Source organism: Lycium barbarum, chromosome 7 (genome assembly GCF_019175385.1).
Source record: "Lycium barbarum isolate Lr01 chromosome 7, ASM1917538v2, whole genome shotgun sequence".
In the NCBI taxonomy this organism is placed as follows: domain Eukaryota; kingdom Viridiplantae; phylum Streptophyta; class Magnoliopsida; order Solanales; family Solanaceae; genus Lycium; species Lycium barbarum.
Window position 1 is genome coordinate 28767346 of NC_083343.1, and position 15590 is coordinate 28782935.

The window sequence follows — 15590 nt, forward strand, 5'->3', positions numbered from 1 at the left end:
AAAAAAAATCAGGAAACAAATATTTAATCATGCTATAATTATGAAATGTTTCCTTTAATCCTTTAGAGATCTAAAAGTGTCCCATGATGTTGTGTTTACATAAGAAGGAACCCAGCATCCTAGGCTGAGCAGAACTAGACTGAGTAGGGACTCAAAGTGTCACGACCCAAACTAGAAGGCCATGATGGGCACCTGGCCTTACTTGTCGAGTACCACTAGACATACATCCGTAATGTAATCATAAGCATATTTGGGCCATTAGGGCCGCCATGAGATAACCTGTTGACTCACAGAAATGATAGACAGAAATAAAACAAGTCTGATAGGACATAGCTACACAACAAGCTGGACATACTGGATGTGCCGACAGGGCCGTCATATACAACTATGCAATAGTACATAAGCTGACAATGCCATACAATATTTTACTGTACATAATTGTCTACAAGCCTCTACTAGAATACATGACATAACGTAGTCGAGACAGGGACCCGCCATACTCATACATGTGCATACATATAATCATTCTGACTGACATGGCAACTTCGAAACAAGTGGAGTGCAATAACACTGTCTGCTGAGCTGGTATCCTACTGAGTGGGCCGTCAACCTGTATCTCAAGACTTCCGGGCATGAAACACAGTTTCCCCAGACAAAAGAGACATCAGTACGAATAATGTATCGAGTATGTAAGGCACAAGGAACAACATAATAAAGACATGAAGGTAACATGAGATAAAAGAGAGTCAACCTGTACATCTGAATGCCTATGAGGGCTTATGACATGCATGCTTTCTTTTAAAACATATACATATATATAAGCCACACTATGGGGCTGCATCATCATCATTAAGCTGCTCTTTGGGGCTATCATCATCATACCATACCCAACTGCAGTGGTGTACACAATAGGTGCCCTACCTAGCCGACTATAGCGCGACTCGATGTCATATATACATACACACACACACATACTGGATCAACATAACTTCTTTCAAAATCAATGGATTATAAGAGAACATAAGAAGTGTCATATGGAAAATAGAACATAATCTTCTAACACTTTCTAAGAATGGAGACATTATGGATACTGTTCGTTACGTTTGTCTCATTTTGATCATGCAAAGAGAAAGGAATAGTCTTAACATACCTTGTAATCTCCTCTTCAATCAACCACCAAGCTTAACGCAATTTTCTTGTGTCTACAATAAGTAAAATGGTAATGTCATCACTATAAATGCTGTAACCATCACGTTTTACTAATCACATATCCGACGAGAAAATGAGAAGCACTTCCCCAGCTTATACTACATCCCATAGAGTACTAAGGGTCACCAAACAGCCCAACAACACAATACAAATCAATATAAGCTTTCCGATTACTTCAACAACCATATTGAGTGGCAAGCTTGACTTACAAATAATAAAACATAATCTGAATTCAATTCTTGTTTCATAAATCTGTCTGCACTACTTTTGACATTATACTTAGGCTTACCATATCATTCACAACTCAAAACATAAAAAAAAAAAAAAAAAACATTCAAAACAGTCCACACGCCTATACTTCAACCTTCACTTTCAATTCATAATTTTTACATGTTTTCTTCTTCAGTTCACTTAATTAATACATGAATAATTTTGAACAACAGTAGCCACAACATATACATGTTATATTCCATAATTTCTAGCCATCACAAATCATATTTTTCATCTCAAAACAGCCCAACATAGCCATATCTTAGGCTATTTCAATGCCATCTTGTAGTATTTTACTTCAAAAAACCTCACCAACATGGAATTAAGCTTGAGTACAACAAAGGGAGGTTATACATACCTTAAACAGAAGATACAACCTGAAATACAAACTTGATTCAGCTTACATCCACCCTTGTTCACTTCACAACATCCTAGAGGTGGTGTTCTTTACTTTAGCTAGCTTTTGGTGTTGGATTTGGTTACGAACCCTTGGATTTCGCCTTGAAGTCGTCAGGAATCTGTTAAGAGGTATTAGGAGAGTATTTTGGTGGAGTTTGGTTGAAAACTGATGAAAGATAAGCCCTCAAATTTTTTTAAAACAAGCCAAGGTCAGCCACCGCCCAAGTGGGTCTCAGCGAGGCTGATTGCGCAGTCTTGCAAAAATACGAATATCTCTCTATTCCTATGTTGTATAGATAAAAAGTTTAATGCGTTAGAAACTAGACTCATAGACCTTTAATTTTGTGGGTGGAAAACCCCATAACTCCAAGTACTTTGGGAGAAAAGCTCAGTGACATTAGACCTAAATTTCAGCAAAATTTATGAACGTAACTTGCGATACTTTTCGCTGACTTTTATTTTATAACTTGCTTGACTTCAAAACATAACATAAAAATATTATATGGTTCAATTGCCTTAAAAGACTACCTCATTATTATATTAAGAACTCCTAGTTTAACCTCAATAGTACGGGTTATAACATCTTTGATTGGTCTAACCCCGAAACCTCATGGTACATGCTTAACATTTGTTATAAGTATTTCTTAGCTTTATAGGAGTTTCATGTCCTCTCTGGGATTACGTTAGTTTACTTACCACCCAAATGACGCAATAATTTTATGAGGTGTAAATCCTTCTCCCTTAGGAACATTCATCCTTGAATGTAGGACCTCACATGTATCATTACACAACATATCAGACGTAGAATCTCCTAGGAGTAACTTCAGTACTCAGCTACCTTAGGTGTTCATCCTAAACCTTATCTTTCTCTTAATCGTCATTTAATATCGATTATCAGATTAGCATCATCATGGGCATATGAAGATGGAATTCATTGCAGTTTTGAAATCGTGTAACCTTTGATATGGAATATACATGAATACTTTTTTCCTCACTATTTCTTCTACCTTTCATGTAATTCTTTTGCCGTTCCTATTATGCCACAATTTTTTTGTGGAGATGACATCGTTAGTCCTCAATTTACAGATTTATCTATCTGTATAACTATCAGGACTTTGTCGAATGATAGGTTTTCTGTCATTTATACCTTATCAATCAGTACCATGACTAGTGCACTTCCGCAACATGAAAATATGGTAGACTTAGTGAATAAAGCTGGAGGCGACTACAATTCATACGTATCTTTAGGAAGACTCAACTGCTACCTTAAAGCCTTCAACCCTTAGCATATACTTTTGACGACTAAGATATCCTGACTAAATTCCATTTTTCTTTGAGGTTTGGTGTATCACATCGGGTCTAAACAAATCTAATTTCTAACCACAGCTACTCTCTTAGGGAATCCAGTCTCGTATGGAGTCTTTCTAAAGCTGACATAGGAGCTATTGTCATATGCAAATTTAGTAAGCAAAGCATGATTATCCCAACTTCCTTTAAAGTCCAACACACGAGCCCTTAACATATCTTTAAGCATCTGAAAAGTGTGCTTTGCTTGCCCATCTGTCTGAGGCTGAACAATAGTGCTAAGGTTGACCTGTATTCCCATATTTATCTATAAGTATCTTTAGAAGCTAGCTGTGAACTGGGAACCCAGGCATGTATAATAGAATCAAAATGCCATACAATCAAGCAATCTCTCTAATGTAAAGCTTTACATGTTTTTCCGCTATTACAATTCCATATTGATCATCTCCCCTTTTCATACCAATATCTCCATATGTTACCATAGTCCACCAGGCCTTTAGTGCTCAATTTTTCCCTATATATGAATCACTGATTTTGTAATACCTTCTCCTCATCGATCCATCAATAACGCTCTTTGAGGTCATGATGCATCTCTGTTACCTCTGAATAGATAGGTATATGGGAATAATGAACTTCAGTCATGATCTTACCTTTCAAGCTTGCTATATTAGAAACACACGATATTCGGTTCCTGAATATCTCCTCTGATTGTCCCTCAGACGGGATATATCAACTATTACCATTTTCAGCTGCACCATACTTCAACAATTGGAACTCTGTACCTATCTTAGTAAGTCCTTTATACACTTATATCGTTCCTGCGATACATAGTCCCATGCCATCCTGCAACTTCCCTTATAATCCTTAATGACTTGCGACTTTTACGAGTAGACGTATTCATTTTGGTGCTAGCTTTGTCTTTATTCACTTAACATAAACAAGTCATCTTATATGACCTTACTTCTTGCCAATTCTTACTACCATTATTATTATCTTGTTCCTTATTCAGGCTTATCTTACTCCATTTCGCTCGCAACTCAGCTCCAATTCCCTTACATTCTGAATCTCTTATGCCTGAGATTCTAATATGATTTTGGTCTTCTACTTCTATGTCACCATGCGTCTAAAATAACTCATCGTAGGTTGCTCTAGATATAGGGGATTTACCATCATATACTCACTTACTTCAATATTGGCCCATTACTTTATCCATCATCTATCGTCAAATCAACATCTTTTCCTCAACGTTGCTGTTGCTAGCTCCTGAATCGAATGGTTTCGCCTTTAAGGCTTTCCTTGTACCCTTTTTTTATTGCTTCCTTCCCAACCATCCTCCAGTATAGTGGCTTCATATCAGTATGACTTACTCAAGATGGCTACATCACATATATTTTGATCTAAGTTCATCTTTAAACTCTGAGTATCATCATGCCCAATCCTTCTTCATTTGTTCATCATTGGACCTTTCATTACTCCCTCATCTTGTAATTTTGAGTAACTTCTTCTCTGGAGATCTGTTTCCCAACTTTTGCCTGATTGGACATACGACTATCTGACTACGTCTATCAGTAACTCGTCCTTACAACTTATTTCCGCTAGTGCAATTTCTTTGAAGTAGTTTCTAACCCCTTCTAGTTTCCATTTTTCCAAGAATACTTCTGACCTAATACTTATCATCTCGTCATCCCCCATAAGGTAATGGTACAATTCTTTACGGTTAATATCCTATTTGTCTTTCTATTTCCTATAAGTACATATTCCCAACGTTTTCACGATTAATCTTGATAGTAGTTTCTTATCTTTTAGTCCATATGTTTAAATGCACATACATATAAATGTCACATACTCTTATTGACGTTCTGGTTCCACCTCATATCAAAAAGGTCTTTATGGTTTCCCTTGCCCTTTTTCTAGTAATTATCTTTCTCTTTTCCAATCATTGCAATGATAGCTAGCACAAGATTTCTTCTCATAGGTCCATTCTGATCGTTGACATTTCTTCGTTGTATAGGCGTTCGGATTTTGAGTAGACCTCTTTCAGATTACTAATTCATCGCTAACGAAAAACATAGCTTGTATCATTTTGCAACATTAAACTTATTCATTTTCCATCCTTCCTAGATTCTGTTTCTACCTTCTTGGTTCCTCACCCCTTGCTCTTATTTTGGATAATCTTCTCGAGACATTTATTATTTTTCCCCATTAGCTATATAGCCTTACATTACTAACTCAATAATACCGTTGTCGTAAAACTTCCTGAAGGGTAATCCCCTGTACCTTGGTCCTACCTTTCGTCTTATACATTCTTTCGAAAAACCCATGACTTGTATACTTTTATACTTATGTCCATGCATAACATCTCTAACGATATAATCTATACTGTTTCTTTACTTCATTGGCTCATAAATCAGTTGCGTAATTGCTCAAGTGTCATATTAAGGCATAATCCTATCTTCTTCACAAACAACTCATAATTCGCATACCCTTATACTTATATAGTGTTATATCCTCTTTATCAATACCGAACCATGGGTAAGAAAACTTCAATCAAAATACATCTCAATAAATAATACCTGTCGTCTTCTACCTCTTCTGACTAGGTCGATCCCATTCATTGTCCAACCAGTAAAACTATCTTAGTACAAATCTTATAATTCCGTATTGTATTGCATAAATGTTAAACATTACAATCTTTGTAATCTACACTCCTTTCTTATTCCACCTTTTATCTTTTGCCTTCTAGTTAGCAAACCATTTACATAATAAGACTTAGGTGTTGTACTGAAACACATACGTAGCCTTTCCATATCTTTCCTTTTGAAGCAATCACAATGACCATCTAGCCATCTCATCGCGTTATTACCATAGCATTTATTTATTTATTTATTTATTGTTTTATCGACATACTCACAATCTTAACCTGCCGTCTAACCACAGATGCCACTTAAGTTTCTTTTTTTAACAATACCCTGTAATGACACGCTAGGTCGTTATGGGAATTTTGACCATTTTACCCTTGCTAGTTCCTTTTCAGGACTAGAAATGAGCCGAATGAAAGCTTAAAGAGTTAGAATTCTAAAAAATGAGGCACTTGATTTCATTTTATGAGCTTGTTTGAAAAACATGGTTCATTTCCGTTGGGGGGGGGGGGGGTTTAACTTAGTAAATTAGACCTCCGTTAGAAATTTTGAGGCCACGGGTGAGTCTGTTGCGTGTTTTTACATATGTGTGTATGTTTGGTTTGTGTCTGTAGGGCCTTGGATTGATGTTGGAATTTTGGGTGAAAATCTAGTAGAAAACCAGAGGTCAATGGTTCAGAGGCTACTGCTATAGCAAGCATGGGCCACTGTAGCGAGTTCGCCACAGTGGGGCGCCGGCCGCTGCCGCGAGATTTTGGGAATTAGGAAAGACCGCCATAGTGGGCGGTGGACCGCCATAGCGAGACCGCTACGGCGCGGTCTTGATCGCTATGATGAGTCGAGTGAGTTAATGAGGTCCGCCGTAGCGGTGGTATATTCTGCTACTGCGAGACCGCTGCAGCGAGATGTGTGATTGGTGTAGCGGTCGACGGGAGATAGAAACCCATTTTTATATTGTTGACTTCGAGGCATTACCCACATAACTCCAAAAACTGTTCCCAAGAAAGTGAGACAAATTTCCTAGAGTCTTGGTGGATTCTTCTTTGAGGGTAAGTCTTAACCTTTTCCCTTGTTTATTCCATTGTCATCTTTAAGTTCATATACTAGTTAAGGGTTCTCTAATGGCGAATTAAAAGACTAGAACCCTAGAATTATTAAACTCTTCAGTAATTGGTGGGTTGTGGATTTTATTGTTGTTTAATCACCTAGGAGTGTAGATATCACTTTCTAGGAAGGGAATTTGATTACGTATGGTGAAAATTCTATATTGAGACTTAGGGTTCCATTAAAAATAGGAACTTTGGCCTAAAATCTGTTTTGAAAGGGGTAGAAGTAATTGGGTCTTCTTCCCCAATTGTTGTTCTTATTTGATTAGAAGGCCTATTTCTTACTTAGCGTTTGAGCATTCCGAAGAATTACGAAGGGGGAAAGCTCTTGCGGAGTAGCTTGCATTGTTCTAGTTCTGCATCCGAGGTAGGTTATGGTTTACTTGAGTTAGACTTTGATTAGTTGATTGTATGTGTAGTAGAATTGATTGGAGAAAGCATGCAAAGGTCTTCAGACATGATGTCTGGTTGGACATTACTTTGGTTGGTATGATTCCTGATTATGTGGGCTTCTCGCCATTACTTTATATACCGAAACCTGAGGTGAAATTGTTGTGTTATGAGAAGGAATGAGTCAATATACACTCTTCTTGCTGATTGGGATGATTATATGTTTATGCTATGTTGAGTTGATTATCTGAGTCCTGTTATGACTTGTGGCATGGTGCTTGTATTTATTGACATTGAATTATTGACTGATCTTATTCCATATTGGCTGTTGGACTGGAATACGTTGAGATGCATACTGTGATCAGATACAGAAACATATATATATGAAGGCACATTTGACAGGGGTGAGGATGTGGCCTAGTTATGGGCTCGTGATCCGAGGCCAGTTCCGGAGCGTGTGGTACATGAACACCGTGGGTCCCCTGCAGGTCATGACTAATGAGCGAAAATAGCCGTTGGCATGTGTGTACAATTGAGATACTATTATTGGTTACACTGCATTGCATTGGACTTATCTTAATCTTGTGATACATTGTTGATTTGCTGATGTTTGACTTTGATACCTGTTATGATATTGTTCTGTTGAGCCTATCTACGTATTTTGTTGATTTTATGAATGTATGCATGATACTAATCTTAGTCGGCCTATGATCTATTGGTACATAGTGTTTGTACTCCTACTACCTTGCTGCACCCTTTTTGAGTGCAAGTTGTGTGCCAGAGACTTCTTCCAGATCTCACATCTAACTTGGGGCTATAACTTGCCCAGTTCAAAGGGTCAGCTCCCATCCCTGCCATGCTTCTTGAAGATCTTTCCTATCTTGATGTCTACTTCAGATCAGACATTTACTTTCTTAGACAACTTTATGTTTTAGAGTCCTTATATGATGACTTTCGGATTTTGAGGTTGTAATAGTTAGAATTCCACATCCTTATTTTATTTATGGCACGACTAGATATTTTTATGATTTTATTCTTGTTATGGACTTATACTTGTATAACTGAATTGAATTATTGGTTAAGGGATGGTTCTCCCACCGGGAGGGGGGGGGGGGGAGAGGGGGGAGGGGGGTTAGTGTGGGTACCATCACGATGGTTTGGGTCGTGACATACCCGTTTAATTCTAAATTTCATCAAAGTGGTGAATATACATTCAATCTGCAGTCGCTCTGGTCCGGAAATCCCAACGGATGCAGATCTTGCCATGGCCCTACTCTAGAGCTTTGATTTGGCACAAATCATTCTACCATGGGCTGGGGAAATTCTTCTCCCTATTGTCCCTCAATTGGCTATTCATCGCCACTCGGAACCTTTACAAACGTACTAACTATACTGACCCTTCTGGTCTGGCTACCATCTTCATTCAAACCTTGTTTCCATAGATGACGTCAAGTCTCGATTAGTTAGGACCTCAGGTTGCAAACCCGTTGATCTCTCAGAAGGCCCTGCACCCTCCGATGCTCTATCATAGTACGAAGCTTGGGGATTAACTCCAGGCACTGGTCTCCTTCTTTCTTGCCTAGCCGAGACCAAAGGTGAAACTGGCGACATCAGAGCTCTTCCTGGATCCTCTACACTCATCAAGGTTGACGATACTTATAGTGCTGACTCATCCTGAATCTTAAATGGGTCTGTTTCCATAGAAGATATGATCTCAGATAGGCGCGTCTCAATGAAGGATATATCCTCTGTTGGATCCTCCTCTAGAGAGTAACTAACTCCCACCCCTGTAGTCATTTCAGTCCTCCGACCATCGGTAGTTCTTCCCGAAGAAATCATCTTCTAACTATAAGATAAGCAAAGGTTAGGGTTAAGAATTTCATATCCTATGACTCAACTCTATAGCACAATCTAGATTAAGGAAGAAAAGTAACCACCATAGATGTCTTGCAGCCTCCTGTTTATAAGTGTGGCGTGCAACACACACATAAACAAGACTCTAATAGACATGGTTCATAGATAACCCTAGGAAAGAACTGCTCTGATACTACTTTTGTCACGACCTAAATTGGAAGGCCATGATGGGCACTAGGCCTTACTTGTCGAATACCACTAGACATACATTTGTAACGTAATCATAAGCATAGGTGGGCCATCAGGGCCGCCATGAGATAACCTGCTGACTCATAGAAATGATAGACTGAAATAAAACAAGTCTGATAGGACATAACTACATAACAAGCTGGACATACTGGATGGGCCGACAGGGCTGTCATATACATCTATGCATTAGTACATAACCTGACAAGGCCATACAATATTTGACTGTACAAACTATCTACAAGCCTTTACTAGAGTACATGACATGACGTAGTTGAGACAGGGCCCCGCCATACCCATACATGTGCATACATATAATTATACTGACTCACAAGGCAACTCCGGAACAACTGGAGTGCAACAACACTGTTTGCTGAGCTGGTATCCTACTGAGTGGTCCGTCAACCTGTATCTCAAGACCGGCGGGCATGAAACGCGGCGTCCCCATACAAAAGGGATGTCAGTATGAATAATGTACCGAGTATGTTAGGCATGAGGAACAACATAATAAAGACATGAAGGTAACATGAGATAAAAGAGAGTCAACCTGTACATTTGAATGCCTTTGAGGGCATATGACATGCATGCTTTATCTTAAAACATATACATACATATAAGCCACATTGTGGGGCTGCATCATCATCATTAAAGCCGCTCTTTGGGGCTATCATCATCATGCCATACCCAACTGCAGTGGTGTGCACAATAGGTGTCATACCCTGCCGACTATAGCGCGGCTCGGTGTCATATATATATATATATATATATATATATATATATATATATATATGACTATCTAAATCTATCCGAGTGACGTAAGGTCGTTGCACCTCCAATTATCATTATGGAACTAACATCATCAGCATAACTTCTTTCAAGGATCAATAGATTATAAGATAACATAAGAAGCATCATATGGAAAATAGAACATAATCTTCGAGCACTTTATAAGAATAAAGCCATTATGGATATCGTTTGTTACATTTGTTTCATTCTGATCATGCCAAGAGAAAGGACTAGCCTTAACATACCTTGTAATCTCCTCTTCAATCAACCACCAAGCCTAACACAATTTTCTTGTGTCTAGAATAAGTAAAACAATACTGTCATCATTATAAATGTTGTAACCATCACGTTTTACTAACCACATATCCTATGAGAAAATGGGAAACACCTCTCCAGTTTATACTACATCCGTTAGAACACTAAGGGTCATCAAACAGCCCAACAACACAATACAAATCAATATAAGCTTTCCGATTACTTCAACAACCATATTGAGCGGCAAGCTTGATTTACGAATAACAAAACATAATCTGAATTCAATTCTTCTTTCATAAATTTATCTGCAATACTTGTGACATTATAATTAGGCTTACCGTATCATTCACAACTCAAAACATCCAAAAAAAAAAAACATTCAAAGAACTGCACACGCCTACACTTCAACCTTCCGTTTCAATTCATAGTTTTTACATGTTTTCTTCTTCAGTTCACTTAATTAATACATGAATGATTTTAACAGCAGCAGCCACAACATATTCATGTTATATTCCATAATTTCTAGCCATCACAAATCATATATATCACCTCAAAACAGCCCAACAAAACAGTAGCCATATCTTAGGCTATTTCAATGCTATCTTGTCGTATCTTGCTTCAAACAACCTCTCCAACAAGGAATTAAGCTTAAGCACAACAAAATGGAGGTTGTGCATACCTTACACAGTAGATACAACCTGAAATCCAAACTTGATTCAGCTCACATCTACCCTTTTTCACTACACAACATCCTAGAGGCGGTGTTCTTTACTTTAGCTAGCTTTTGGTGATGGATTTGGTTAGGAACCCTTGGATTTCGCCTTGAAGTATTTAGGAATCTGTTCAGAGATAGTAGGAGAGTATTTTGATGAAGTTTGGTCAAAAAATGATGAAAGATAAGCCCCCAAACGTTTTTAAAACAAGCCAGGGTCGGCCACAGCCTAAGTGGGTCCAGCCTCGCAAAAATGCGAATATCTCTGTATTTTGATATTTTATGGATGAACGGTTTAATACTTTTGAAACTAGAATAACAGACCTTCAATTTTATGGGTGGAACACCCCATAACTCCTAGTAATTTGGGAGAAAATTCAGTTACATTAGACCCAAAATTCAGTAAAATTTATGAACGTCACTTGCGATACTTTTCGCCGACTTTTATTTTACAACTTGCTTGACTTTAAAACTTAACATAAGAATATTATATGGTTCAATTACCTTAAAACACAACATCCTTAGCATATTAAGTACTCCTAGTTTAACCTCAAAAGTACGGGTTATAACATCTTTGATTCATTTAACCCCGAAACCTTATGGTAGATGCTTAACATTTGTTGAAAGTATTCCTTATCCTTATAGGAGTTACATGGCCCCCGGTCTTACATTAGTTTACTTACGATCCAAAGGACGCAACAATTTTACGAGGTGTAGCACAAAGCTTTTCCTAAACCCTCCTTAGCCCTAGGTAAATCACTTCTTATGTTTCCAGAAATCAAGTGGCAACCATTTTGAACCCCTTTTTACTTACAAGATCAAGTACCATCTCTTTCCTTACCTAAATGAGCTTACTGGTCAAATTTACCCTCCCGAGCTTATGTTAGTTTACTTACAACCCAAACGAAGCAGCAATTTTATGAGGTGTAGCATAAAGCCATTCCTAAACCCTCATTATCCCTAGGTAAATCACTTCTTATGTTACCAGAAATCAAGTGACAACTATTTTGAACCCCTTTTTACTTACACGATGAAGTACCATCTCTTTCCTTACCTAAATGAGCTTACTGGTCAAATTTACTCTAAAGTGATAAAAAACTGATGATTCCTCAAAAACCTTTGTTGTTTTTCAACCAGTTGTTTGTTAGCCTTACTTAAACAACCATCATAGCATGAATAAATACATAGTTAGCATATCCTTCTAGCCCCCCTAAAAAAAGAAAAGACAAATTCTTCATGCATATTCCTACGCTATAACTCTTTCAGATGTTTTGTTTTAAAACAGGTGAGTACTTAAGCTAGGTGATTTTTCCTTAATAATAGTTGTAACATGAAAATGAAGGACAAGTCAGAGATGGTTCCCCTATAATGAACTAGCAAAGGTTTAGGTGTCATTTTCAGTTCCTCAACCAGTAACTACTAACTTAGACCATGATACAAACATTCCATTTCAAAACAACAAAAATTTAGAGAACCGTCCCAGTATAGGATCCTGCAGGGGAAATAGGGCAACAAACAATCTACCAAAAATAAAGACAAGATGAATAAGGGCAGGGAAAAGGCAACAACAGACATGTAGACTAGCTATTTGGTCAAAACAATCAGCAAAGGATCTCAAAAAAGCATACGTGCTTATTGGTCAAAACAATCAGCAAAGGATCTCAAAAAAGCATACGTGCTTATTCAGACACACATACTATCATTGACAATCCATACCAATACATATACTCAAATATAGAACATAAGAGATGCTAAAAGGCTACATTGATTATCACATGACTGAGTATAGAGGTTAAGAAAGCATCAAAGACTATGTTGAAATTATATCAGGCTGGAATCATCTAAAAACAAACACTGGATAAGCATGACCGATTTAGGCAGACTTACATCATCAAAACACATAGCCAATTTTTTTTTAGTTCAAGTTAAGCTTATATTAATTCTAACTCCACTAATGAACATGTGCTATTTATAAAATAAGTTAAACAGACTCATTTCATGTGACTACATGTATAAACATAGACATAACCAGCTATAGTAGCCCTTAATCCTATTAATGAACCAATAGGTGCACAACAATACAAGATTCAGATCTTATTCAGACCAATCAAGATTTATAAGCATGGATAAATATTAAATAACATGTGTTCTATAAATACTTAACTAACTTAAGGCCATACCAATCATATAGCAGGTTAATGTAGGATTCCTAAGTTATCTGCATGATTACATGACTGATCGATACTATACTAGATTAACTAAGATAAACTAAACTAAGCTCAAACTAAGCTAACATGAACATTATCAAAGATATTAACTAACATATAAACATAAATTAAACTAATTAAAAAAATACTAAAATAAATGAAAGGAAAAAATTTACCTCTTCTCTATGCAGCATTTTGATCGAGAATGGACTTGGAAAACCATAATTCCTTCACTCCAATGCTCAGCCGCAAACAAGAAAGAAAATTTAGACTAAAATGACTTGATTAGGTAAAGGTTTCAGCAATTAATGCTAAATCCCTACGAAATCAAGTCTTTGTGTTGTAAACAAGACGTGTGTGTGAATAAAACCCTAATTTTCGATGGGGGATTGTGATTTTTTTTTGGGGGGGGGGGGGGGGGGGGGATTTCTCAAACCAACAACAATCAATGAAAATCGAGAGTTCAAAAATGAATACATATAAAAACCATTGAAGTTTTCAACTCATTTGACCTTATTATGTAGAAAAGAAAAGGAAAAAAAGAAGATTATACCTAGTTTGGTTGAGTTTTAGTAGAAATAGGTGAGAAGCAATTAATGCCTACTCGAATTGGTTGTACAAATTCTGCAAAAGCATGGTACCAGTCTGATTTTTCCTAAAATGGTAAGGGTGACTATGAGAGAGAATGAGGGAGCCACAGTGGCGTTAGGGTTTTCTCTCTTGAAAACCCATATGTGAAATGAAGGGGTCGTTTGGTGTTTCTACTGAAGTAGAACGGTTGGGCTGGGTCTGGCCGTGTATTGGGCTGGACTCAACCATTAAAAAGAAAGAAAGGAAATGAGGCCCAGTCTTCATTATATACACATATATACACGTGGATACTTTTGTATATACATGTATATAAAGGGTATTTCATGCAATTAATTAATTTTAACAAATAGAAGAATTGAGTCTTTCAATTTATAGCCTTAATTAACACATAGCAAGCAACTGGCTATTTCAACTATAGCCACAATTAACTTATGCAATTATCAGAAATTCAAATTGTAATTGATTTTGGAAATAATTGCGACTATAGCCAAACAAATCATATAATTGAGGCGTAATTATTATTTATTTATTTAATCAATTTCCTTTATTTAACGGAGTAAAATATTTGCCAATTTTTGTACTAACAAATTAAACAATTAATTAAATAATTGTTTTAAACTATTTTGAGTTAATTTTGACAAATTCATTTAATATTTATGGTAAGATATGCAAAAATACTTTAAAATGACCTACAATATATATATTTGAAACTATTCTGCCAAATGAAATGGTAAAAATGTCATCGAAATGATTTTGTAAAAATGATTTTGATTTAGAAAAACCCATAGTTTACTCCGTTTGAGATTTAAGAAACCTGAATAACTAAATAAAATTATTGGAGAGCCAAAATTAGGTGTCAACAGTTCTTACACTAGTAAATCTTGTCTAGGCCTACATCTAATAGAGATAGTTTTGTATTACGTGGAGTTGGACAACAATAATACAAATATGTTCTCTTTATCCCTTACATTACTATCCACCATTTTAAAAAATTGCTTTATGTTTTCTGCATTACTATAGGACTCATTCCATAATCGATCATAGAGATATTTTTACCCTCTATAACTTGTCTCCCACCATGGGGGCCATAATGATGCTTTTCGTATTATCTCACTAATTAGTTACTTTCATATTTTTGATTTCTCAACATTGAAATGATAGATACTCAAGATCCAACACAAACTTTGACAACCCTTGAGCATATTAAAATTGATTCCAATAAGTTGGAGGCATAATTGAAGGACCTCCAGAGTTCTCTCAAGCTCCAGATTGAAAATATAGAGAAGTGGAAACTTGCTCAAGTAGAGTAGATGATAGAGATGTTCAGAGAGTTCCAAACACTAAAATAACTAAACTCTAAACTGCAGGAGAGGGTTCAGACACTGATAAATCAGACTCAAACTATGCATTAATGGATGATAGAGAATAAAGACCCTGGCTTCATCAAAATACTGCCGATAGACAATAGGGTTCTAGGAACATCCGTAGACAGTTATGTAAAAGGTCCTTTTGCATATCTATTCGCTACCACAAAACTACCACCAAAGTTATTTCTACCGAAAAAAGAAACAATATGATGGAATGACAGATCCAAGTGACCACAAGGTCAGTATCAACAACT

The 15590-nt window shown here is 36.8% G+C and overlaps 1 long non-coding RNA gene across 1 annotated transcript; it reads right to left on the reverse strand.

The window, feature by feature from the left end:
* Positions 1-296: 296 nt before the first annotated feature.
* Positions 297-14101, reverse strand: LOC132603353 (uncharacterized). The gene is made up of 3 exons (XR_009568179.1): positions 13555-14101; positions 1151-1202; positions 297-623 (listed from the first exon to the last, which is right to left on the reverse strand). It is a non-coding gene; the product is annotated as an uncharacterized LOC132603353 (long non-coding RNA).
* Between the last annotated feature and the right edge of the window lie 1489 nt (positions 14102-15590).